The 26628-nt window shown below is 37.4% G+C and overlaps 1 protein-coding gene across 8 annotated transcripts in view; it reads left to right on the top strand.

Moving 5' to 3' along the window:
• Positions 1-26628, top strand: part of PAM (peptidylglycine alpha-amidating monooxygenase) — a 384053-nt gene that overhangs the window by 77566 nt on the left and 279859 nt on the right. For 7 of the 8 annotated variants that reach the window (XM_072597316.1, XM_072597321.1, XM_072597320.1 and 4 more), the window contains exon 3: positions 20818-20868. The gene's annotated coding sequence lies outside the window, so the exon portion shown is untranslated. Of the gene's footprint in view, positions 1-6447; positions 6490-20817; positions 20869-26628 lie in introns of all 8 variants that reach the window. The other variant, XM_072597317.1, reaches the window with a different exon arrangement.

The following is a 26628-nucleotide window of genomic DNA, read 5'->3' as shown; positions in this document are numbered from 1 at the left end:
AGTGTCTGAGATTCAATTTGAACTTAGATCTTCCTGACCCCAGGCCTGGTGCTCTATCCAAAGTCTGAAAGTGGCAATGGACACAAGGAATATCCATACTCTGCTTCCATGTTGTCAGAGGGTTAGGGTTAGAGAAGATGCAATCCGCACTGTAAGGGAAAGCCTGGATTGCACTGTCATCTTGGTACCAATGAGAAAGGAGAGTAATGAGAATCAGGTTTCAATCAAGTCTAGTTGACCAGCATTTATTAAGCACCTTCTGTATACCAGTCACTGCTAAATGCTGGGGATACAAAGAAAGGGATAGAGTTCTGTTCTCAAGGAGGTCACAGTGTAATGCAGGAAACACTAAGCAGCATCTATGTACAAACAAGATCTATGCAAGATAGACTGGAAATAGTCACAGAAGGAAGGTGCTAGCATTGAGGGAGAATGGGAAAGGCTTCTTATAGAAGGTGAGATTTTGTCTGGGACTGTAAAGAAGCCAGGGAAGCCACAAGGTAGAGAGGAAGAAACATGGATGACCAGCAGCGGAAATAGAGGGAGTTAGGAGGAGTGGTTGACTAGGTCAGGTTGTGCTTATGGAAAATGAGATGGGCAACTGAGTGGAGGCTGGAATGGGCATTGAGAAGTCACAGAGACAGAACCAAAGGCTATTGCAATAGTCCAGGAGGAGGAAAAAGTAGAAATGGCCAAAAAAAACCCCAAAAAAAACCTGCTTTCCGTGTTCTCTATTTTGTGGGTGGTGGCTCTTGAAAAGTTTTCTCGTATTGGTCCGGAATTGCCGTTTTTTTATCTCTGCCTGTTCCTTCTTGACTTCCTGTAGCTCCTCATCATGACCAATTCATGTATGTTAAGTATTTTAAGTGGAAAGTTTTAATTCTATTTAGAAAGAATTTATATTTTTTATGAATGAATTTGGAAAGAATAATACTAAGGGTCAATCACTATTTGAAGGAACTTGATTTTTAGGATTATCTCATTTTAAACTCATCTTATGGTGAATTCTAGAATAATGGTTTAAGGCGAGACTGAAGTTGTATGTTTCCATTTGGCCCAACTGAGTAAAACTGCCAAGTTGAAAGAAGGCCTAATTGATCTTTCCAGGGCACTGTTAATTGTAACTATGTTCTTTATTGATTTGTGTGATAGCCTCTGTTCCTTTGGTATTGGCAAAAATTTCTCTATTATGTGGTATAAAGATGTACTTGGGATTTTGCCATTTTTCTAGTTGTGTCTAAGACTTTTGCTTAGTGACTTTTGACATGGAATTTAGATAGAAAGCAGATAATTCTAAATACAACATTTTATTGAATCAGTTGGAAACTTAGTTCTCATCTTCATGACAGCCAGTAATTATAGGATTGAAGTTATTTTTTTTTCTGAGGTGTTTATGTTGAATTTACTTTCTATGGCATTAATGTCATGAATCATGAGTTTACCTGAATTTAATGCAATATTTTCCCTTATTTCTTTCTGCCAATACTTGTTTCAAATTGCTATTCAGAAACACACAAATTTTGAGAGAGATATAAAATATCTTAATGCCCATAATATTTTCAAGAGTATCCTGAATAACTTCTTTACCAAGTATACATTTGGAAAGTATTTGGCTGGCTGGTTGGTATTGATGTTGTTTCATATCTTATAAAAAACAAAGTTATAGAAAGGGAAGATCTGGTTCTCCATTCGAGCATCATTTTGATTCAATAAGCACCTATAAAGCACCTATACATGATGTGTAGGTTTCTGAGGTTAGAAAGATAAAAAAATTTAAAAATTCTTGCCCTCAGGCAAGTGATAATCATGAATGTAAATTAATACAAATTGGGATGTATGCTCTTGAATATCTTGAATTGGATGACTTATATGCATCACAAACTCATGAGATCCAAAGCGAAATTCATCTTTTCCACCAAATCTTCTACTCTTCTGAATTTCCCTACTGCTATTGAAGGTATCCTCCTAGTCACCCAGGTCCTCAAACTCATTCTCAACACCTCATTCTCACTCAGTGTTTTCCTTTCCATCTTCAGGGCATCTGTAGTATAAGTCTTCTCTCCATTCATTTAGCCATAGCTGTTCTGGCAATGGAGGATCACTTTTATCTGGGGGGATCAGGGAAGGCTTTGTAGAGGTGGGTGTTACTTTAGTAATTTTTTTTCTTCGGATGACTTCCTTCCACAGATTGAGATTCAGGTTCTTATCTCTTGACTGACCTATAGCCTTCTGGCTGGTTTCCCTGCCTCAGTTCTCTCTGAATTCCAGTCTACCCTCTACTCAGGTGCCAAGATGATTTTTTTCTAAAGGGTTGGTTTGACCATGTCACATCCCTGCTCAGTGAACTCCAATGGCATCCTGTTACCTCGGGATCAAATATAATCAACTTTATTTGACATTTTAACATTCTTTTCGATCAGATCTTTGCCCCTTTTCCTACTTTTCAAGTTTTCTTATACTGTATACCCTTTATGCACTCCATGATCTAGCTATACTGGTTTTTTTGCAGTCCTTTGAGTATATTACTTCATCTCCTAGGATTTGCACTGGTGTCCCATACCAGGACTTCTCTTTCTCCTCCCTTCATCCTGGCTTACTGCAGTAATCAGCTCAAGTCCCATCTTCTGCAAAAGAACTTTCCTGCCTCCTCCAAATGCCAATACTTTCCCCTTGAAGATTGCCTACTCTATATAAATCTAATCTCCTGTATATATTGCCCATTCCATTAGAACAAAAGCTTCTTGGAGACAAGAACTGTTTCTTTTGTATTTGTATCCCTGGTGTTTAGCACAGTCATTGATGTGTAATAAGCACTTAATAAATACATGCTTTTCATTCATTTGTTCACTTAAAAATGATTAACTACTTTAACCTGAACCCAATGCCTAAAGATAATTCACATTATATAATTTGTTATTTCCATAATTTGAAGATCCATTTTTTGGTTAGTGTGGATAATCCTTCCATGGATGTAGATTGCACAACCTCAGCAAAGGATTGCTGGGACAAAAAAAAAAAATAAAGCATCTTGTGGTGGCCAAGCCTCTGATGATGAGAATGTCCAAATTTAGCTAGGATGGTCCTTGGGCACTAGTCAGCCAGTCAGCAAGCATTTATTGAATGCTTGCTAAGGGTCAGATGCTTTTAAGCTCTCAAAATACAAATAAATGCAAAAACTAACAAACAAAAAATCCTTGTCCTCAAAGAATATATACTCTATTACAGTTATTATAACATTCTCCATATATGAGTAGAGGGGATCTGCATAAGAAATTAAATGGGAATTTTGGGGGGAGTTTTGTGGAAGCTGCAGATTACTCTTGAAGGCCAGCAGATGACACAGAACAAGTTTAGAAACTCAAAAACACATTTTATGTATATATATAATATAACATAATATATTATATATATATTATACACACACATACTATATATGATGTGTGTATGTATAAATGTATATATATGTGTATATACAGAGAGAGAGTATTGCATAATATCAGCATATTTTATCATTTAGTACCATAATAATTCAGACTTTTTCTCTGGTTCAAAGGGAGGGTTAAAAATTTTCTGCAGATTTCCCAGATTGTGGGTGGTGGGGTTGAAAGGGGGAGGGAGTGCCATACTCCTAATCCCTGTGATGTGCAAGGGAGAACTGTACTTGTGTTGCACTTAAAGCCTGCCCACCTTGGTAGATCCTGTCAGAGCTTGTACCCAACTGTACAGCAAGGACCCTGGCATACACAGGAGGGCCTGCTGTACATGTTCTTAGATCTGTTTTTCTAAAAGGAAAGTGACTTTTCAGGGGTCAGCAATCTACTTTAATCAAGCATATATATCATTCACTTCGTTCAAGGGAAAAAGTCAGCACCCTGAACTTCAGAGAAAATACAAACAGGGAAATAAAGACCAGCAGACAGGGCTTTCAACTGTCTGACCATCACAGATCAACAGACAGATCCAGCTGTCTGACCAATTCATACGTAGTTACCATAGACAGAAGCACCACATCTGGGTTTTCAAAGCCGGGGTGTTCCTTAGCTGCTAGCCAGAGTCTCATCTGACCAAATAAACGCTTTAAATGAGTAAGCCCCAAAACAAAACCTCACCTCAGAGTATATATATACTTTTCAGAGCCAGAGGGCATCGGAACCCTTGAGAAACAGTGCCTCATTAGAAGTTAACAAAAAGTGTAGACCTTACAACAAAACCAATCTCTCCTAATCAAACTTCCCTTATTGGGCAGACCCATTAATAGGTGGGGAAGATCTTTAACTCTGATTAACATAGTTAACATTATACCAACTGGCCTAGCCTTTCTGGGATCCAGGGTCCTAGAAGCACAGTGTATAAGACCACAGTGATACAGCAGGGGAGCACTGTAGTTGATAAACAGAATAATTTCTTTACAAAAAAATGATAAAATATGACATTATCTTAACATTTGCTTTGGATAGAGTTTTAGTGAAGCTATATTGGTGCTCATTTGTTTGTCACCAAGAAAATCAGTACTGTCATCCTTAGATAAAGTGAATTGTTTTAGCCATGCTTAAAAGTAGGAGATTGAGAGGGATGGATATTAATCATTGTAAAAGGTTGAGTTGTAAAAAGATGTTTTATGAATTTGAGGTCTTGAGAGATGAAATTGTCCGATCATTAATTAACAAAGATGCTTGTGTTCTGATCTTGATTAAGCAGAACTAAAATAAATTTATTTCCTTTGCTCTCTGCCTCCCTGTGGTATCAGTGGCCTAAGCAATTTATACCAATTATTTTGATATGAGCTCAGATTACTAATGATTGACCATGGACACAGTCTCTAATTTGACTACTACTCTTTAGGCTTTGTGTTCTTTGCTTTTTGGAGTCAATGATTGCCATGAAAAACAATTGCAACAGAAGTCCTCTAGCTAAAGAGGTATCAGAGGAAGCTGGAGAGTTGGGCCAGGCAGGAATATTCCTGTTCCAGTGCCCACTAAACAGCTGAGTCTGGCAGGTTGAGATAACTCATTTTAATAACCTGTTACATGTCCTAGGACTCAACTATTACTTTCCAAACCTTGGTGTCCTTGATTCCCTCTTGGACATTGTTATGAATCAGGCTTTTCATGCTTCCCCTCTAGACACTGCCTTCTTCCCATTTCTGTCCCTTTTGTCTCGGTGACCTATATTCTTGGTTCTCAGTTGTGGCTTCTTCAGGTAGTAATTTTTCACCTGTACCAGTGTAGGTACAGTGTGGGGAACTAGGTGGTGCAATGGATAGAGTGCCTTGCCTGGAGTCAGGAAGATTCATCTTTCTGACTTTAAATTCATCCTCAGACACTAGCTGTGTGACCCTGGGCAAGTCACTTAATCCTTTTTGTCTTAATTTCCCCATCTGCAAAATGAGCTGGGGAAGGAAATGGCAAATCACTTCAGTATCTTCTCTAAGAAAACTCCAAATGGGGTCACAAAGAATCAGAAATGGCTAAAAACAGTTGAACAACCTGCATAGGACTTCTTGACTGACAACTTTCTCCCCAATGTCACAAACACACACACACACACACACACACACACACACACACACAAATTGAGGAGATTTCAGTCAGTGCTATATATCCCATTTAGGGATCCTTAGCTGGCTTTTATGAAAAAGGAGAGAGGGAGGTGAACAGCACATTTTTTTAAAGTTGTGATTTTAGATTGAGATGCTCTATGCTCTAGTGCTATTACCTCAGAATTGAGAAAGCGCAATAAAGAGAGCCCACTTTTGGGGGCGATTACAAGGCTAGGAATTGAACTAGTGATTGGAAAGAAGACTTTATGTTCCATGTCAGTTAATTATCTATTATCTGAACTGGCTCACATCTCTTGTACTTCCTGATGTTGTAAAGGTGCACTTTTTGCAGTGTTTAAAGAATACTTTTAAAGGGATGTCAGCTATCTAGTTCATATTTGTTGTTTCCATGGCATTGACATTTTTTACTTTCTAATAATAATGTCAGTATTTAAATATATATGTATACATATAATATGTATATACATACACATATCCACATTCTCTTATCAGTCCTTAGATTTTTCCTCCCTCCTTGTTTTCTCCTTGCTCTCTTTTTCCCAGTCTTTCCTTGTTTTATTCATTGCAGTGATGCTGAACTGCTATAGCTCAGAAGTTTATAGTTTACCACTATAATGGATTATTGCTGTCCCATCAGCATTCTGTATGAGAGTTAAATGCAAGTTCTAGCCTTTTATATAAGCCCACTAGTTGGGATTTCATTTTAAAGTTGAATAATAATAAATTTCTTATGTGTAACTAACAATTTTTTGAGGGGGTCATTTTTCTGCGCCAATGAATGTTAGCTGGTATTAGAGGATATCATAGGAGAGAGGTGGGTTCTCCATATAGTAATGGAACTCAACTGCATTACCCTAACTCAGTAGCTCCTTTTCCTTCTCTTATAGGGACGCAGTAGCAGCATGGGAACTGAGTGAAGCAATGAGAAGGTATTAGCATAATCTGTGTTAGTTACTCTAGAATACTAAGGGAGAATGAAAAGTGTTATATAGATATGAATTGGTGGTGATTTTTTTTTTATAAAACCATGAAGTGAATCTTTCTCACATTGTGTGTGAATATTTTTTTTTACTGCTAACAAATACTTGAAATATAATTTGTCAATGTAGTGAAGTAACATTGTCTTTATTATATTTGCACCATCTGTTAACCAGTCTCAGTAATTTCATTCTAAGCCAATTCTTAATTATCCATACTAATGAGGTCATATATTGAATGAATCTCTGAATTCGATATTTTCCTGCTCCAAAACCTGATAAAAGGCAACAATTTCAATCATTTACTGGTCAAACCAGAATAGCTAGTAGCAAGTGGCAAAAATGAACTCCCCTCCTCCTTTTTTTTAAACCTCTGAGGGTGCAAATAATCATTAAAGGGGTGAGAGAGAAAATACTAAAGATAATAATGTCTTATTATATAGTACTTTGAGGTATACAGAATTCTTTACTAACATTATCTTAATATCCAAACTGGATAATTGTAACCTTCTTTAATTTTAGCAAAAGATGACACTTTCTGAATTATGATTGTATACGTAATTATATGTATATGTGCACTAGAAATATATATATATATTTCTATATGTGTATATATACACTAGAAACTGATTAAAACTGTTTCCATTTCACTGCCCCTCCTCTTCTTGTCCTGACCTCAATCACTGATTCTCATCTTTTCTTTCTTTCCCTTTAATCCTTCTTTTGCAATCCTTCCAAAATAGAAATTTGTTTTGCTTGTGACTATTCCTTCCCTTACTCTATTTATCCTTGTAAAACTTGCTCTCCCTTGTTTTGTTCTTGCATGTGTCCTTGCTTAACTTAATGTATTTTAAGCCTAACTCTTGTTTCTATATTTGTGGAGATTTCCCCCCATAATTATCAAATACCTCTGGTCACTCTGAAGCCCATAGATTGGCCCACAATAGGTCCCTGCCCAAGCTCCTCTTAATGGCTGTTTTTGGGCCCTCCTGGCTTACCGATGTTTCTCTTTGGAGCAGCAGCCTTGAGGGTTTTGCTCCGCCCAGTTTGATTTTTTTGTTTTTCTAATTAAAGGGGCCATCCCTTAACTACTTCTTAAAGAGGCCTATTCACTGAATGGGCATTACCTCACTCTAAGTGAGTACCTGAAAAGGCTTTAGCCTAAAAGGATCAGGGTCTCCCACTGCATCCCTGGCCATCTCCAGTCATCCTGATGAATATCTGGTCCTTGGACCCAAATGGCTCAGGAGGAGAAGGTGAGGCTGGTGACCTTGCACAGCCTTCCCTCACCCAAATCAAAGTCAATTGCAAGTCATGTCATCATGTCCCTGATGTCATGGTCCTCTTTGAAAACAAAGGACAGACACAACAACAAATATGTGTATATGATGTATTGTCCCAAGTACCTGGAAGTCATAAAATTCCACCTGCATGAATTTTAGAAACATAATTATGCTCCTGCCTGCAGTATTTTATGTCTTTTGCAGCACTGTGACCCACTTAATAGAAAACAAGTATAAGCATCAGGAAAGTACCTGGGCTCAAGTCTTATCTCTTTAATATACTAATTGTAAGATCATAAGCAAAGGTTTTGTTTCTTTGTTTGTTTTTATGAGAAAGACTGATTGAGGATAATAAGGAAATATTCCTTCATACCACTGTCTCCTTCTGATCCTTAACTACTTGTTTTTAGCTTGTAACTGTAAAAGGGTTCCTGAAATCCTTGAGGATTCATTGCTATTTCCATTTACTTTCACTTGGGTCACAGTTCTACTCCAAAGTTAAGAAGAGTTAAATTCAATCAGAGGAACAAGAACATATTTAAAAGCAAATGAAAAAATTTGCCACTGGAAATATTTTGAAAATTTCAGTAATCCAATTTAAAAGCATTCACTCATGTTCAAAGAATTACCTTTTTGAAAAATGTTTTATTGATGTCTTTGATCTATACATTATAATCGTTTGTGAGAACAATTAAGCAGAAACAGTCTATTGAATTTGACAATATGTACTATTCTGCTCTAATACTAATAATAATTGTTATTATTAATAATAATTTCTGTTTCTCTGCCTTAAGGATTATTTCATTATCTTATCTTGTCTGGGTTTTTCATTTTTCAGAGTTTAGCTTCCTTTTTAGTGATCTTTTCATGCTGTATATCATTCTGATTGTTTCACCCTCATATTCCTTTTCACTACACAGATTGTGTATATAAGAGTTTTTTAGTTATTCTCCAATCAATGGGACCCAACTAGGTTTTTTGTTCTTTGCTACCATGAAGAGTACTGCAGCGAATCTTTGATATCCTTGGGATCTATGACCAATCATGTACTTGTTGAGTTAGAATATGGACAATATAGTCACTTTTCTTTCATAAATTCAAATTGATTTCCAGAAAGGTTAATCCACTTCAAAGCTCTGTTAACACTGTGCTCATTCTCTGATAGCTTCTCCAACTCTGATTTTTTTCATAGGATACCCTTTTAAGACCTCAAAACATTGCAGAGATTTGGACTTGTTTGGATTTCATCTTTGCCTCATCCCTTTGTATGGTTGGGAACTTTTTTTTAGAGGTAGAGCTGGACTGAAAGAGCTATATAATAAAAATGAAACTATTTTAAAGAGAGAATTCATGGTGTCATTGAATAGTCAATTGGTAATACTTATGCTTTGTTGTTATCGTTGTTTATTTAGCATGTGGCAATTTTATCCTCCTTTTATGAAAGTCTGTTCTGTGTCTCCTATACCATAGGAAAATGCACAGCTCCGGTAGTTACACTGGATGGTTTTGCTATAATAATTCAAACACAGATGGATCTCATTTCTCTGCCATGTTTGACTGGCAGATATTCTGTGATCAACACTACTCTATGCTGAACACATCAGCACCATCTGCCTTCAGTCTGCTTGGATAGGATGGCCCCGGAGGAATTTCCTGATTATCGCATGAGCTAATTTTAATCCTTTAATTTGAGTAGACTACATCCCCCTTACTGGAGCTGTGAAAAGTTATATGGAAAATTATACATTTAAAAGTTTGCCTGCCAGTAGTGATAATATTTAACAAAATATTCACTTATAAACAGAGTTATTATATCTATCATACCTTTCCTCCGATGTAGATGTTTAAAGCTAAAAATAGACCACCCTCCCCTGAGAGGTAAAATGTTTTAAATAAATCAGGGGATAGGCACTACATTTTCAGTGCCCATGACAGTTTTAAGTTGAAGTTTTATGCTTTCATCCATTAATTCAAATGAACACACATTTCTTAAGCATCTGCTATACACATAGTTCCATGCTAGGTGTAGTGGAAAGGGTGTTGTATTTGAAATCCGGACATATATAGGTTTGAAGTCTACTCCTCTGACTTACTAGTGACATGCTTATGGACAAATCACTAAGCTCTGTGATTTCCCTTTAATTTTGCCAGCTCTAAAATACTACCTCACAGGGTTGTTGTGATAGGCAATAATGAACAAAAAGTTCTTTGAAAACTGTGAAGCCATTATCTAAATGTTAGCTCTTATGTCATCATCAATGACACTATTAGAAAAGGTAATTCCTTCAAGAACATTGCCGTCTAGGCAAGTCATAAGACATATGCGCAAGCAACAATAATTCACTTATTCTATGCAATTAAAGGGTGAGTGATTAGTGAGGGAGAAGTCACTTCCAGCTGGTGAGACTGATCAGAGAAAGATCCACCTGAGATAAGTGTTGAAAGGAAGAGCAATACTGCTACAACTAAGAGACACAGTAACCTGATGATCTTGCAAGTCTCTTCCAGGCTTAGAAAATGGCACATACAGATGCAGTAAGTTGGAGAGTGCAGAATGGTTGGAATGTAAGGAGCTGGAAAGAACGGGGAGGAAGCATGAAATAAGGCTTTAAATGTAGCTTGGAACTGCAGAATGTGGAGACTGTTTCAAGCCAGTTAAGAAGGAAACTTCAGGCCCTAAGGCCAAGAAAATACTTTACTATGTGTCTTATAACCTTTACTCAGATAAATTATTCCTTGAAATGCTGTAAAAGACTGTTAATTTTTGTGTACTGGGATTAAAAAAAAAACTTTCAATTATATATTTTAATTATATATGATACAATTATATATAATATTATATTATTGTTAATTATTAATATAATATTGCATTATATTAATGTTATATATTATGTACACTATAATATATAAAATTATATATAATACAATTATGTATTATAATTCTTTAAATAAGTCCATATAGATACATACATTATCAGTTTATTATTTTTATTAAGAAATAAGTACAGGAAATGCCATGAATGAAATACATTCATCCTAGTATCTATATGTAGAAGGAACTATATTTAAAAGTCAATATTGCAAAAACATATTTAAAGAAATAGAACCAAGGATATTTATATTGCTTTATGAATGTGTGTAGAATCTGTATGTCATGTGTATGTTATACCTATATATAATGCCTTGTATTCTATTTTGCATATAAAATTAGATGCAGGAAAATTGTATTTTTTGTAGAGTCTTAATTATCTAGTTAGGATGGAAAAGCGTGATCTGCCACACTGGTGACACAGCAGGCTGGCCTTTTGCCTTAAGGTTGTCAGAATAAAGAATGGAGGAACAAGGGCAAAGAAAATTCCAAAGAATACTAGAATGATCTGATTATAGTGGATTCGCTGTAGGATTCAAGTGATAATAAAGATGAAGAATGACTTTGGGTACCAGAGCGGGGTCGTTTACCGGAAATCAGATAGTGAAGTTAGTGATTTTATAGTATGAGTATATAGTATGAAAAACAAGAGGGATTTTGGAGATGTGCCAGTGGAAAAGATGGAAAATAATTTTTAACTTATAGTATCCTATTATCTTTTGTGTTGAGAAGTGGTTTTTCAGATAAATTTAGGATTAGCATCACATTTTCTTTTCAAACCTGAAAGAACCGAATACTTTTGGATAGGTAGGAATGGAGGGTGCGGTGGGGGGGAAGAGAGCTTTTATTTGCATTAGTCTAGCATATATTTACTTGTTCATCATTTAACTCATATTTACCAAGGGATAGCAGTTCCTTTGCAACAGTCCGGGCAAGAAGTGATGATATTATATGCAAGACACTATGTTGGTGATGGAAGAGGATACAAAGATGCATCTTAGAATAAATCATTGAATCCTAGAAGGTTAGAGCTGAAAAAGATCTTCGATGTCATCTAGTATAGCTGCCTCTCTTTATAGATGAGAAAACAGGGTGAGAAGGTAGGTGACTTGCTTTGGGTTACTCAGCTACAGAGCTTAGTTTACTAAAGAGAGTCTGGGAAGCTGGGTCTAGAGAGGAAGTTGACAAATAAATAACAGCTCGTTTACATAGGGCTTTATGGTTTACAAAGTGTTTTCCTTGCAATAAGATTGTCAGTCTGAGTACATCATATGAATGTAGGAAACCCTTAGGGTAGCTTGGTGACACAGTGGATAGAGTGCTGGGCTTGGAGTCTGGAAGACTCATCTTCATGAGTTCAAATGTATCCTCAGACATTTATTAACTGTGTGACCCTGGGCAAGTCATTTAACCCTGTTTGCCTCAGTTTCCTTATCTGGAAAATGAGTTGGAGAAGGAAATGGCAAACCATTCCAGTATCTCTGCCAAGAAAACACCAAATGGGGTCACAAAGAGTTGGACATATCTGAAAAATGACAAAAGGGACCCCATAGGCTCCCCTATGAATACAACTCATGGACTTGCCCAAGACCTATTTGGCTCCTTATGGACCTGGATAAGGGGCATTGGGGCTAAGGTCACTTGTTGCTTGTTCCTGTAAGTCCACATGCCTTAACTTCCAATGCTTAAGATTATTTCTTCTTGTTAAAATCCCTTCCATTCTATAAGGTGTCTTTCTCCAAGAAACCTTCCCTGACCTCTGAATATCTAAATTGTTTCTCACCTTGTATTTCTTATAGCATGTTTGTCTCTAATGTGTACTTACTATTTTTATCAATATCTATGTGTTTCCTTGTTGTTCCTCCTCTAGCAGATCCAAAACTCCTTGATGGAAGAGGTCATATCTTTATATTTTTATCACCAGTAACTTGCACATAATAAGTACAAAGCACTGGGGATGGGACCTCAAGAAAACCTGGTTTCCCATCCTGCTTCAGGCATTTACTCATCCATGGACAAGTCAGTTAACTTGTCTGAGGCTCAGTTTCCTCTTTTGTAAAATGGAGACAATGACAGCTATTGTTCTATCCTATTAAAGAATTTGTGAGGCTCAAATGAGACAGTATATGTGTATTGTCACAGGGTGAAATACTGGCTGCGCTTTGGGAGGGCAGGGTAAGAGCCTGAGCTCTCATGGACACATTCGGGGATTTATAAGTCTTCCTCAACTAGGAAGAGACTCAGTTGTAGCTGTCTCTGAGCTAGAGGGTGGAGTTTCTAACACAACAGGAGATGTTAAATGACTCTGTAAGAATGACAGAGGGAGATAAAGGTAGACAGAGGTACACACTGAGGCACACATAAGGAGTCCGTAATGGTGCTGGGAGAGAAGCTGAAGCCAAAGGGTGCATTGTGATGGGAGAGCAAGAAGAGAGGAGAGGAGAGTCAGCTGTAGCAGGGAGGGAGCACAGAATAACTAGTTAAGGGAGTAGTGATGAGGATCCCCGTGGGCATCTTGGCATTAAGAACCTAAGACTGGAACTGCCCATTAAACTCTCCATGTTAAGGACTGAAGAAAGCTCTGAAAGGTTTTACTCCCCTGAAATTCCCCTTGATAATGCCTGCCTGTAGGCAGTAACAGGTGCTATGTATAGTTCTCCTGGTTACTCTTTTAAAGCTATTTGCACTTCTCTATAGTTCTTTAAAGGTGGATTTCTTTAAAGATAACATTGATTTAGATTGTTTTTGAGTTCTGAATATCTTTAATTGGGTACAGAGAGTACAAATGGGGAGATAGCCATGACTCATCACTGTCTGAATGCACAAGAACTTAAATAGGCTAGGGTCAGACCCAGCCCTAGTGATTGAACCATTTTTGATCCAGGAGATCTGAGCTTTTATGATTTTATTAATAACTTGTATGTCTTCTTGCTTCCCCAAAAAGCAAAGGAAGGAAGCTATGACTAACAGAGGGCCAGCTTTCCCCTAGGCTAAAGCACTTGTGTAGTAGTGCCACACAAAGTGTGGTTGCCCACCCATAAAATAGAAGACAATAGCAGAATGGATTAGTAACCACGTTCCAGCAAGATGTTGTTTACAAGAGACATGAAAGACACACAGGGAATTCAAATAAGAGCCTAGAACAGAATCTAATCTGCTTCAAATGACAGGGATAAGTATCGTGACCTTAGACAAAACAAAAGCAAAATATACTTAATTAAAAGGGATAGTTGGGAAAACTATGTTTTGCTAAAAGGTACCCCAGACTATGAAGTAATATCAAAATATTTTACAGCAAGTTTTCTCTTATAAAGGCCTCATTTCTGAATTATATTCTGAGCATAGAACTGAGTCAAATTTATAAATAGAAGAGCCATTTCCTATGATCCAAGAAGATAAAACAGGCAGTTTTCAGAGGAAGAAATCAAAGCTATCTATAGTCATATGAAAAAATTCTCTCCATCATCATTGACTAGAGAAAAGCAAATAAAACAGCTCTTAGGCATCACCTTATGCTTATTGGAAATAGAAAATTCTGGAGGGGATGAGGGAAAAATAGGTTCACTAATGAACCATTGATAGAGTAGTGAAATGGTTCAACCATTCTGGAGAACAATTTGGAAGTAGGCTCAAAGGACTATAAAACTATGTATAAGCTTTGACTCATTAATACCGCTATTAGGTCTATATCCCAAAGAAACCAAAGAAAAAGGGAAAGGGCCTATATGTATAGGGATATTTATAGCAGCTCTTTTTGTGGTGGCAAAGAATTGGAAATTGAGAGGATGTTCATCAGTTGGGGAATGGCTAAATAAGTTGTGGCATATGACTGTGATAGAGAAATTGTGCTGTGGAAAATGGTAAGGGGGTGGTTTCAGGAGAAACATAGAAGACCTATATGAACTGATGCAAAGTGAAATGAGAAGAACTGGGAGATCATAGTGCATAGTGACAGCATTGCTGTAATGATGATCAACTGTGAAAAACTTGGCTACTCTGATCTAAGACAGTTTCAAAGGACTCATGAAGAAAAATGCTATCTACCTCCAGAGAAAGAACTCTTTGGTGCAAATTGAAATATAGTTTTCTCACTTTATTTTTTTGCAATATGGTTAATATGGATATATGTTTTGCATGATTTCACATGTTATAACTGATATAGTGTTTGCCTTCTCAATGGAGGAGGAGATGAGAGGGCAGCAAGGAGAGAATTTGGAACTCATTTTTTTAAAAAAGTGTCAAAAATGAATAAATAATACTTTTTTAAAAGTGTGGCTGTCAGATGGAAGGAAGGTAGGGTTTTAACACTCAAAGCCAAGCCCATGGTCCTGGTTTCGGTGTAATAAACTCTGAAGGGGTAAAAGTGATCCTCGGCCAAACTTTACCCTATGTGGCAATATACATGCTACTTTCATGTCTAAACACTTTGCAAACTTTAAAATGCTATTTGAGAGCCAGTTATTTATTATTATCATTAGCTCCTAAACATATTGACCTGTTAGATATTGCTCACTACTCATTTTGCCAAACATCAAACTGTTAAAAAAATTAAAATGCTATTCTAAAGGACTATGTATATAATTATCGTCTTTTTACACAGATATAACATGAGGTAGAATTTTGAGATGTTCATTGGAGATCAACATGTAAGACCAGATCTTCAAACATAAGAACTATAAGATGTGAAGCAAAATCCATTGGGTAAAAGACACCATCTGAGATGAAGGCCAGGTCCAGAACCAGGAGGTACAAAGATGTCAATTCAGAATAAGGGCTGGAACAAGAAGAGATGATAAATATGTCTACGAAAGTCTAATTTCAAATAGTGAGGTTCTCAGAGGTTGGTTTGTTTGTTTTCTTAATTTTGATGGAAAGCACTCTATCCTGGAGGCAGCTGGTGGTGCAATGGATAGGATACTGGGTCTGGAGCCAGGAAGACTTGAGTTCAAATCCAGTCTTAAACAAATATTTAGTAGCTATGTGATCTTGGACAAGCTAATTAATCTCTGTTTGCCTCACTTTCCTCAGCTGTAAAATGGAAATAGTAATAGATCCTACTTCACAGGGTTGTTTTAAAGATCAAATGAGATAATATTTGTGAAAAGTATTTATCATTGTGCCATGGCACATGGTAGACACTCTTTAAAAGCTTATGTCCTCCTTCCTTCCTATGTAGCCTTCTTAAGGAAAGTAGCCTGGATGCCAGTTGAAAGACATATCAAAGCTCCAAACTATACTGATGAGCCCCTTGTGTAAGCAAAGTTTGGAAGACAGGATTAAGCATCAGAGCGGGGCACCATCCTGACTCTGAATTTTGCTACAGGACAACTAGTGATCAGCATTATCTTTTCAGATTTTGCTCTATATGTATGAAAGGAAAGAACTGAAGTTAAAGTGAGAGAGCTTAGCAGGTGATAGTGGTAAATATTCTTAGCAGATAAAAATTGAGTAGCCAAGAAACCTGAAATTACCTTAGAATAGTTGTCTCCAAAATTTTTTGATTCTACATCTATAGTAGTAAAAATAATTATTCATACATCACACACATATATTTAGTTCTTTTGTAAAATATATACATAAACTACTAGGCTATAATTACATACATTATAAAGCCTTTAAAATATAAATTTTTAAAAGGTTGAATAATAATAAAACAATATTTGATCCTAAATCAATGTGGAGCTCCTAGAATTTATCGAGAAGGGGAGAGACATGGTCGGACTTGTGTTTTAGGAAGATGCCTTTGGCAGCTATGTGAGCAAATGAATTGGAAAGGGAAGAGTCCTGAGTCAGGGAGAACAATTAGAAGGCTACCACAGTGGCCAAACGAAAGGTTACGAACGCCTAAACTAGGGTGATAGCTTGTGTGAGAGGCATATACAAAAGATGTGGAAATAGAAAGAAAACGATTTGGCTGACTGGATATGTGAAATGAGTCTGGTCAACCAAAGTTGACCAGAGTTCCTAAAAGACTGGTAGTATCCTCAACAATAATAACGAATTTTGGAAGCTAGATGGAGGTGGGGTATGAGCAAATGTAATGGCTTGTGTTGTGAAGACCACAACTCATCTATGCCTTCTCATGTTGTGCAACACACAACATAAAGGGAAGAGGCAGATCTGTTATTTATTACCTAGAGAATAAAGCCAAGGGATGGGTCATGAGTATGGAAAGGGGAGATAGAAAGACTGGGTAAGTGTGCAATGGCACTTGAGTAGCAGCTGCTATGTTAATTCTAGTAGCAGCTAGGTTATAACTTCCCTGAGGGGCCAGTGACCAAAGCAGAAGTGGAGTTTGTTGGTAGCTTCCATTGCTGAGGAAGGAGGTATAATGGGACAGTATCTGGTGACAAGGCGAAGAACTCTATCACAAGCCTCAGTATCAGTGATTACACAGAGGGTAGGAGGTGACCCATCCTCCCACTGATTGATCACATATTTCTGTGGGGTTGCGCCATGACCCCCTTTGGATCAGGCCACAGCCCCCATATGCCCATGGGTACCACTTTGCAGAAAACTAATGTTGAAGATGGCACAACATTTACTTTTAGACCCCAACCTATTAAATCTATTTTGGATATTTTCTTTTCTATGATGTTCACTTCCAAAAAAAGTTTGCAACTATGATTCTGAATTATATAAAATTTATTAACAAATACTTCTAAACTTCCAGACAGTGGTTGATCTTTTAAAGTTCTCAAGTCAGAAAGGAGGGGAGAGGCTATTAGAACAATGCAGTGCTAGGCACCACACCAGTGATACCAAGAGAAAAATAAAAGTAGCTGTGCTCAAGGACCTTACATTTTACTAGGGGAAACAACATATAAACATGTAAGTAAATACAACATACATGCAAAAATATGAAATCATTTCAGGGCAGAGGTATAATAATTAGGAATCAGAAAAACTCTCTTTTAGGATGGGCACTTAAGCATAACTTTGAAGGAGCTAGGGATTCCAAGAGGCAGGGAGAAAGGAAAAGAACCTTCTAGCCACAGGAGACATCTCGTACAAAGGTATGGAGTTGGGAAGTGAAATATTGGGTGGAGGGAACATAGAGGTCATGAAATAGAGTAAGGCATAATCAAACTGGAAAAGATCATCTTGAACAAAAATAAGAAAGATTCCAACTGACAAATAGAAACATTTATATTTTTCCATAGAAGCAAGAGGAAGCCACTGAAGCTTCTAGGATATGGGAATGGCACAGTCTGTTTTGTGACTTACAAATATTATTTGACGGCTATGTGGAAAATAGAGAGTTTAGAGAGAGGGAGCCCAGTTAAGGGGCCATTAGAATATTTGAAGTCAGAGGTGATGGGGGTGGTGGGGAGGCTAACCTGGTAAAGTGTAATAGTTGTGAGAATGGAGAGAAAGGGACAAATATAAACATTAGGGCAATATAATTGATAAGACTTGGAAAACTTATTGGGTGTGAGATCTTAATGAGATTAATGAATCAAATATGGTTTTCATATTGAGATACTGGATAATTAACAGAATTGTGGCCTTCAACAGAAATAGAGAAGTTTAGAGGAGGGATAAGTCTAAAGCAGAAGAGAATGAGTTCCGTTTTGGAAATGTTGAATTCAAGATGTCTGTAGGATATCTAGGGGGAGAAACTCAATAAAAAAAAAAAAATTAGAGCAGGAGATCTATTGGGCTGGATATGTAGGTCTGAGAGCTAGTTGCAGAGATGATCATTGAACCCAAGGGAGTTGTTGAGGTTATTAAGAGAGACAGACTATAGGAAAAGAAGAGAAGAAAATTCAGATCACCCATATTTAAAAGTAAAGACATGGATGACGGTCCTGCAAAGAAGGATAGGTAGAAGGTGAGCATGGTGTCACAAAAACCCAGGGAGGAGAGAGCATATCCCAGAGGAGGAGAGCATATTCCCACAGGAGTTCCCATAGAACACAGCAAAGATAAAAATTTAGCAAAAAAGGGAAAAAAGAGAGAGAGAGATCATTGGTTGATTTTGAAGAGAATGATTTCAGTTAAGTCATAGAGAGGAACGCTGGTGTGCAAGGTGTTGAAAGGTGAATTGGAGATTAAAAAAAAACAGAGGCAATAAATATAGACAGTTAGGAATTTGGTTATTAAACATGAAGTTGGAACATGATTGCTCAGGGATACGGGAGCATCAAATGAAGGCTTTTTAAGAATGATGGAGATCTGGTTATGTGTGTAGACAGCCAGAAGAGAAGGAGAAATTGGAAATTACGAAGTCAGGGATGATCCTCAAAGGGGCAGGTTTCTGGAGGACATGGGCCTGAATAGTTTCAAGGGATTAAGTAAGCAGAAGGGCCACCTCTTACTCAGAGACTGGAGCATAGGAAGAAAGGAGAGTAAATGATGTTGGGGTGATTTTAAGGAGAGGATTGAGAAGGGGGAATTAGAGAAAGAGGGCCTTAATTCTACTTTTATTTATTATTTTTATTTAAAAAGGTTGAATTTCATGTCCTTTCATGTCTGCTCTAACTAAAGTACAAAGGAAAGTGACTCCAGAATCTCTAAGTGTGCATCAAAATGAGAGACTCTTACAGTGGATTTTAATATATATGACTATATATATATCTATATAATATACATGGGTATATATAAATATACATTGAAACTCTTCCGTGAATGCTTCTGTAGGATATGGCATAGATGGATATTTAAAACTGAGGACAAATGACTAAAATTTTATTGCTTAAAAACATTATTAATGACAGAGGAAGCAGAATTTGGGTGGGAGCTGTAGGAAAGGAAAAATAATAGGGGTATAGCAATAAAAGCTATTTGATCTCCCTAGAAAAGAGAATATATATAATATTTCATTTTGTTTATTATATAGAGATGTTACAATTCAGAATTAAAGCATCATGTATAGGGAAATATTATTATGCATCTACATAGGAAAAATAGTCTTTATAAACTTCTTATACTTGTAGAGGAAAGAAATGAAACATGAGGGAGGTTGTACCTGGATAGTGTGTAAGTATGAAGGTCAAGACCTTCAGTTTTATCAGTTTTAGGACATCTCTGAATGGATCCTCCCTTAGTATAAGCAAGTCAAGTCAATATTAAGTACCTACTTGTGTGCCAGGCACTATGCTGTGTATGGCACTGTTTGGCAACTCACCTACAGTATAGCATGAGAGGGTATTGGGAGGCTAAATAATTTGTCTCTGGTCACAAAACTATATAGAAAACATGTCAGAGGAAGGATTTGACACCAGAGCTTCTTAATTGTAAAGCCACCCTTCTACTACTATTCCACTATGGGGGATAATAATCATTATAGAGCTTATTATAATCTCTATAATACTTATAGTTTCCTGGAGCCCCATTGTGGCTCCTTCCAACAAAGATGTTCTGCTCTAGTCTCACACAGAACTGGGAATCCTCCTGGGTCAGGGGGAGCTGACCTGATCCCCCCAAAAGAAGAGTCAGGCATTTTCCTATACTCTCTTTGCTTTCTATCTTATGTGGCTCATTACATCATGTGGATTGTTCCAGCCTTGCTTGTACACCACCCTCCTCTCCCCAACTTAGCCTTGCTTTCCAATTCTGGACTCAAATCCACACTGCTGCTACTAGCCATACTGATTCTTGTTACGTAACAGGTCCTCTTTCTTTTCTGATTAGATCCATTCCTGGATGATCTGTGTCATCCTAAGTCACAGTGAGGGTCCTTTTTCTGAAGTAAAACAAAGCCTGCTCCGATAATTCATCAGAGCATGGAGTTGACGCTTGATTCTTAAAATCTATACCAAGGAGAGAGTGAGTTAAAGGAGAATCTACCAGCTAGAACAGCTTCAGATACAGTCCCAATAACAAAATATGGTAAGGCTTGTTTTGTTTTGTTTAAGGACCAGGCATGTTAAATATAAAGTACATCACCAGAAGGTAGGGTGCAATCGACAAATATTTTGATCATTTCAACCCGTGTAACTATACAGTACAATGTCCCTGCCATAAGAGAGTTTGCAAAAATTATTATCATAGAAAAGTCTCATTCCTCTTTGTTTCCCAATATTAGTGCTTCAGCATATGGTAAACCTAAGTGTTTACTTGTGGCAGATTAATGACCGAATAAATATTTTTCTCTAACCAGCTGATGTGATCTTTTCTGTTTAGGTGACTCGAAGCTTGGAAAAGACCAGAAAGAGATGACAACACATGTCCAGGGTAAGGAAGTAAAACCAAATAGCCTTCAAGATGACTTTTTTCAAAGTAAAAGATTTATGATTTCCCTTTCCCATGGTTCCCCGCCCTCCTCCGCTCCCACCCCCAAGGTATGTACAGAAACATAAACTGGTTAACTATGCTCTCAGGTTACTATGGCCGTCTGTTTTATATTTGTTTTATTTAATTCTTATTGACTAAATAACTTTGTTTATGTCACTCAAACTCTGGGAATCCTTAAAAAAAGTTTGTCATCATCTAGTGATTCATCTGATAATTTAATCATAGAGAGCAGGGCATGTTTGGCACAGATCATTTTGTTTTGCAGTGAATATTGAACCTGAAAAAGATATTTAATGCTTTTGACTTCACTTAAAAAGCACTAAAACATTTATTAAAATATTTTTATTATAAATTCACCTTTGTAGTAGCTGATAGAATATTAAGAATTGATATTACTTATGTCTTATCAGTCCTGTATGGCATGGTGGAGAGTAAACTCACAGAGACATGAATTCAAGTCTCATTTTGTGACTGGGGCAAATCACTTCAACTTCTCAGGGCATTAGACCAGTGGTGCCCAACTCAAGTACAAATGCCTCCCTGTTGGTGGCGTGTTGACTTAGGAAACCATAAATAAGTATTGTCAATGTTGTATTTAATGTAATTTTTTATTTTGTTGAATATTTCCCAATTACATTTTAATTTGGTTCTGGCCTTGTGTTTGACATCTCTTTTCTAGACTATAAATGGAGGTACCAGCATTGATGGAGGCATCTCCCTCACTTGGGTTAAAATTGCAGGAGGTCCAGTTGTTATCACTATTGTCGATCATGTTTAGTTCAAGTGTAAGCATTAGAAAGGGATATATTTAAAATGGCATTTGGTTTATTAAGATTGTAAATTATGTACAGAATATTCATCCAGCAGGCTTCCTGATCGTTAATTCAAGACCTTGATACAACCTTGATGTTGTAAGTGGGAGAAGAGCTATGTTGAGAAAAAGGTGGTTGGATAAAGATTCTGCCACTTATATACATATTTAAAATGTAATAGCAGATGATATTAATTCAAGTTTGTTTATAGGCATGTATGTAAGTATTCTTTGTGAAGGTTTACATAATCTGATCCTTGGTTTAGAATACCTATTTGAGTATTATTTTAATGAAATTCTGAAAATGGAGTTTTATAATAAGATGTTGAGCAAAGCTTATAGCTTTGTTGCATTACTTTTATACTCAAAAACATTTTCCTAGACAAGTGGGAGCTGCCACCTCAGAAGAGCCATTTCTTTTAATAGACGTAGTGTGCTGAAATTCTCTTAGGGCAAGGGGAGCATCTTTAAATTTCCTTCTTTCATTTTAAAAAATATGTGTTCATTAATAACAATAATAGGAAGCATTTGAGAAATGTGTTATAAATATTATCTCATTTTATCTTCACAACAAACCTTTTGAGGTAGGTGTTATTATTATTTCCATGTTACAAATGAGGAAACTGTGACAGACAGAAGTTAAGTGACATTGTCCACAGTAGGATTTGAACTCAAGTGCTTAATGACCTGGGGTAGGAAAGTGATCTCTTGTCTATTTGAAAAATCTAATTTTTGGTCTTTTGACCACTTCCTACCGTTTTTGTGCCTTACTCTGATTTGCTTTAACATTTATGAAAGCTTTTTTTCTTTTCATTTCATAGTAATAAAGGCATGTTAAATTGCTTTTTGAAGGAGAAACAGGAAAGAGATAATAAAGGACTTCAGAGAAGTGCAAAGTATAGATAACGTGAACCTACCTTAATTATTTTCATGGGAATGTGAAGAATCATACTTAGAATTTTACAAAGCACTTTCTTTCTGAACTGTTTTAGAAATATGACTATGAATATAATGGATTTTCCATGACTAATTGTAAAAGAAAATCCATATATCCCATATCTTTCCTTACTCTGTCAATGTGACATGCAAAATCTGCATCTAGATGCCCAATCAGCTCTTAAAGCTACAGAAAATATAAGATGCAAAACTGGGGAGTCTAGGGAATAAAAAGACTCCTGCTATTGATGTACCATGGAAGGTCAGAACCTGTGCTAGAAAAGGACAAAGGATGCCTTTCTGCTCTAAGAAGAATCTGTTATTTATTGCCTCCCAGAACCCTCAGAAGATTTTTGCTATGTGCTATTATCCGAGACTGTGCACCAAATTTGCTAGTTTGTGTTGACAATTGGAGGACTTTCATGAGACTATTCCAAACAGTATCTATAATTGAACTCTGTTTTCTTTATCTAAAATTAATTAAAATTGACTCAAATGAGTAAATGCTTATATTTAAAAAGAAAGTTTTCATTCCACTCTCTTTCTTGTAAATAGGATGAACTTCCTATCATAGGCATTTAAGCATACTAATCATAGAGAATGACAGATTTTCTTTCCTTGACAGACATTGTCCTCTGTTCATTAGATTAAAAATACATAAAACAGGTAGTTTGTGAATTAGGTGCTTCTAGTAGAAGGCCACAAGGAAGGAAATAGTTAATCCCTTTTCATTTAAAAAAATCTTTACTTAAAATTTTTAATAATGTATTTTTAGGTGTTTGTAGTCTAGCTTAAAGAATGACATTTTGCTTAATCAGTCACACAAATAAGATAACATTTTTAGGCAATCTGTGGATCTGTCTCCCTCCCTTCTCTCTCCTTCATTCCTTCCTGCCTTCTTTGTCTTTATGTCCTCCTCTTTTCTTGCCTTTCTTTCACATTAAGGGCCTCTTCTGTACGATAAAGACACTATATGAGGCATTGTGGGGAGGGAGTAAAGAAAAAATAAAACCCCTACATTATCCAAACTACAACCAAAGAGTTGTTACTTATTCTGAGCTACTTCACATTTTTCTATTTATTTCATTTATATCCATTTCACATGGCTGTCTACTGAAGAATTCAACCTTGAACTTTTCTTTTGGTAATAGTATGAGTACTTTATCAGTGCATTGGTCTTTAAGGATACCAATTCATTTCCATGCTTCTTGAAAAGTTGTAAAAATGATTGAAACTCTTGGAACACACAGACCTCTGATCTCTGTTTGTTTAGCAAACTTAATGATAGGGTTAGGGTCAGTGAATGAATGAGTAGCCAGGAATCTTAAAGAAGAATTCTGAGGGGGGTGGAGCCAAGATGACGGAGTAAAAAGACGCACATACACATAGCTCCGAACTGACAACCCATAGAACATCTGTAAAAAGAAACTCACGGCGAATTCTGGAGCAGTAGAGACCTCAGAACAGTGGAGCGAAGGAGATTTCTGTTCCAGAGGGACCTTCAAACTTCTCGCAAAAGGTCCTTCGTGCCGCGGACTGGGCGCCGGGACTGGGAGCCGAGTATAGCCCTGCCGTGCCTGCAGTACCGAGAAGAGCAGATCTGAGCAGGCTTCAGGGACAGGATCTCCAGTGGCCGTGCAGGTCCCTCCACCCACAGGTGACGGGGGTCGGTGGTGAGAGGGTCTCTTTGGCGGGTAGAGAAGGGAGTGGGGTGCCCCCATAACTCAGGCCCCCTCGGGAGGCAGCAGCTGAGGCAGCAGCAGACCAGGGCTCCCCAAGCAGGCAGGAGCCTGAATCTATTGTTGAAGGTCTCTGCATAAACCCCCTGAGGGAACTGAGCCCCATGAGGCGGCCCTGCCCCAACCTGAGCACCTGAACTTAATCTCACACTGAATAGCAGCCCCGCCCCCGTCAAAAGCCCTGAGGCTGGGAAGCAGCATTTGAATCTCAGACCCCAAGCACTGGCTGGGAGGATCAGGAGGTGAGGTGGGTGTGAGGAGAATATTCAGAGGTCAAGTCACTGGCTGAGAAAATGCCCAGAAAAGGGAAAAGAAATAAGACTATAGAAGGTTACTTTCTTGGTGAACAGGCATTTCCTCCCTTCCTTTCTGATGAGGAAGAACAATGCTTACCATCAGGCAAAGACACAGAAATCAAGGCTTCTGTATCCCAGCCCGCTCAATGGGCTCAGGCCATGGAAGAGCTCAAAAAGAATTTTGAAAATCAAGTTAAAGAGGTGGAGGAAAAGCTGGGAAGAGAAATGAGAGACATGCAGGCAAAGCATTAACAGCAGGTCAGCACCCTGCTAAAGGAGACCCAAAAAAATGCTGAAGGAAATAACACCTTGAAAAATAGGCTAACTCAATTGGCAAAAGAGGTTCAAAAAGCCAGTGAGGAGAAGAATGCTTTCAAAAGCAGAATTAGCCAAATGGAAAAGGAGATTCAAAAGCTCACTGAAGAAAATAGTTCTTTCAAAATTAGAATGGAACAGATGGAGGCTAATGACTTTATGAGAAGCCAAGAAATCACAGAACAAAGAGAGAAGAATAGAAAAATGGAAGATAATGTGAAATATCTCATTGGAAAAACAACAGACCTGGAAAATAGATCCAGGAGAGACAATTTAAAAATTATGGGACTACCTGAAAGCCATGATCAAAAGAAGAGCCTAGACATCATCTTTCATGAAATTATCAAGGAAAACTGCCCTGAGATTCTAGAACCAGAGGGCAAAATAAATATTCAGGGAATCCACAGATCACCGCCTGAAAGAGATCCAAAAAGAGAAACTCCTAGGAACATTGTGGCCAAATTCCAGAGTTCCCAGGTCAAGGAGAAAATATTGCAAGCAGCTAGAAAGAAACAATTCAAGTATTGTGGAAATACAATCAGGATAACACAAGATCTAGCAGCTTCTACATTAAGGGATCGAAGGGCATGGAATAGGACATTCCAGAAGTCAAAGGAACTAGGACTAAAACCAAGAATCACCTACCCAGCAAAACTGAGTATAATACTTCAGGGGAAAAATTGGTCTTTCAATGAAATAGAGGACTTTCAAGCATTCTTGATGAAAAGACCAGAGCTGAAAAGAAAATTTGACTTTCAAACACAAGAATGAAGAGAAGCATGAAAAGGTGAACAGCAAAGAGAAGTTATAAGGGACTTACTAAAGTTGAACTGTTTACATTTCTACATGGAAAGACAATATTTGTAACTCTTGAAACTTTTCAGTATCTGGGTACTGGGTGGGATTACACACACACACATGCACACGCACACGCACACACACATAGAGACAGAGTGCACAGAGTGAATTGAAGAGGATGGGATCATATCTTAAAAAAATGAAATCAAGCAGTGAGAGAGAAATATATTGGGAGGAGAAAGGGAGAAATGGAATGGGGCAAATTATCTCTCATAAAAGAGGCAAGAAAAAGACTTATTAGTGGAGGGATAAAGAGGGGAGGTGAGAGAAAAACATGAAGTTTACTCTCATCACATCCCACTAAAGGAAGGAATAAAATGCACACTCATTTTGGTATGAAAACCTATCTTACAATACAGGAAAGTGGGGGATAAGGGGATAAGCAGGGTGGGGGGGGGGGATGATGGAAGGGAGGAGGGAGCAATTTGAGGTCGACACTCATGGGGAGGGACAGGATCAAAAGAGAATTGAAGTAATGGGGGACAGGATAGGATGGAGGGAAATATAGTTAGTCTTATACAACAAAACTATTATGGAAGTCATTTGCAAAACTACATAGATTTGGCCTATATTGAATTGCTTGCCTTCCAAAGGGAAGGGGTGGGGAGGGAGGGAGATAAAGAAGTTGGAACTCAAAGTGTTAGGAACAACTGTCAAGTAATGTTCTTGCCCTAGGAAATAAGAAATACAGGTAAAGGGGTATAGAAAGTTATCTGGCCCTACAGGACAAAAGAGAAGATGGAGA

This window comes from Notamacropus eugenii, chromosome 3 (genome assembly GCF_028372415.1).
Source record: "Notamacropus eugenii isolate mMacEug1 chromosome 3, mMacEug1.pri_v2, whole genome shotgun sequence".
Taxonomy (NCBI): Eukaryota; Metazoa; Chordata; class Mammalia; order Diprotodontia; family Macropodidae; genus Notamacropus; species Notamacropus eugenii.
The sequence above is the reverse complement of the archived record's forward strand: the minus strand, read 5'-3'. Positions and strand labels throughout refer to the sequence as shown.